We start from the raw sequence: 1,968 nt of genomic DNA on the forward strand, positions 1-1,968 counted from the left end.
CTGCTCTGCTGCCCTCTGCTGGATGCACACTTCTCAAAAAGAAAGAAAACGGCAATATACACTTGCGCGCAGAAGACCCGGACCACGTCCACTTAAAATAAATATGCCCAAAAAAGCTACAAAACACAAATTGTTTTCCTCGAACAACAGAATGAAGCCCGAGTCTCCACCCACATTAAAGATTACCTCCGCAGCAGCCTGGAACAAGCAGTTTGCAACACCCAAAAGGGAGAGCACAGTGACAAATCCAGAGCAAAAGATTTGTTTATTGATGATTGCTACTCAGAAGATGAGTTCTTCATTGGACATAAGAGAGCACAATGACAAATCTGAAACAAAAAGGGATGATTTGGTCATTGGAGACTACTGCTCAGACATGGAAGAGTTATTCGGAGTTGATGATCATTGCATCAGCAACACGGTTTAAAAGCTCAACACAACTCTACTCATGGTAGATGAATCCAATGCAATCATGTCATGGCAGATCATCGATGCATTGGATGACAGCAATAACCAAGAAGAAGGCTGCGCCACGCAGAGAGCACAAATCGACTCCACAGAGGGAGTAATACAAGCCTCCACAGTGAGCTCGTTGACAGACTCCAGAATGGACGGAATTAAAGACAACTGTGCACGAGGAAGACTATGAAGGCCTATCCGCCTTATATGAGCAACCAGCAGCAGACTATGAAAGTCTACCCAGCTCATGTAACCAACAAGAAGACATTGAATGTCTACCCACTGCATACCGGGGAGAGTCCTCCTCGACAGACTATTCACGCCCCTCCGACACCACTGGTGAGGACATCGGACTCGGATCTGGACATCGTGGATGATGCTGCAGCTGTACCCCTGCCGCCGGAGGAAAAGGGCGAACCGCTCCTCAGGTGCTCACATCGGAAAAGACGGGCGCCAAGTCGCTATAGCCCATCGGAGGCCAAAGTGGACGATCCAGTCCCGGCGCAAAAACGAAGCAGGAGACCCATGAGTCACGAGGACTACGGGGGCGCCTCGGACTTTGGGGGGGGGGGGGGGGTGTAATGACTTGGGCCAGGCCTTTGAGATTGGCCAATTAGAATATGAGTTCCCTGATTAGTGGCCCAATCAGGGAACCCCTTTGTCGACAGCAGACTGAATGGACATGATTTTCAGCTGTTGGGTTTGTAAATAAAAGGAATTCTGGTGACGGGACTTCTGTCTCCGTGGACTTATTACAGTGATATTGCCTTTTTTACTTGCTTTCTCTATCTCCTGATTTATTTTCTGTCCCACATCCTGACTACTGTTAGGGGGCCTGTACATAGCTCCCATCAGGGTCTTTTTACCTTTGCGATTCCTCAACTCTACCCACAGAGATTCTATGCCTTCTGATCCTATATCGTTCCTTGCTATCGATTTAACTTCATATATTGTCATGAGTAGGCTTCAGTGAAGTTACTGTGAAAAGCATCTAGTCGCCACATTCCGGCGATTGCTCGGGGAGACTGGTACGGGAATTGAACCGTGATGCTGGCCTGCCTTGGTTTGATTTCAAAGCCAGCGATTTAGCCCAGTGTGCTAAACCAGCCCCTTACTAACAATGCAACCCTGCCCCCTTTGCACATCTGCCTGTCGTTTCGATTGGACACATATACTTGTATACTTAGATCCCAGCCCTGATCCCCTTGCAGCCACGTCTCTGTGATGCCCACAACATCATACCGGCCAATTTCAATGTGCGCAGCAAGCTCATTTACCTTGTTCCATATACTGCACACGTTAAGGTACAACACCCTCAATCCTGCATTGACAACGTGCCTTTTCACGCTTGTCACTTTTTTTTTGCTCTGCCTGAGGGTGATGTTGTTCTCTTATTTTTGTTCTCTACATCCCCTTCAGTTATGACACCTTCTAAACTAACATCCTGGTTCCCACCCACCCTGCCATACTAGGCAGGGTGGGTGGGAATCCTCTCGAGTGACACTAGCA

Source organism: Scyliorhinus canicula, chromosome 9 (assembly GCF_902713615.1).
Source record: "Scyliorhinus canicula chromosome 9, sScyCan1.1, whole genome shotgun sequence".
Lineage (NCBI taxonomy): Eukaryota > Metazoa > Chordata > Chondrichthyes > Carcharhiniformes > Scyliorhinidae > Scyliorhinus > Scyliorhinus canicula.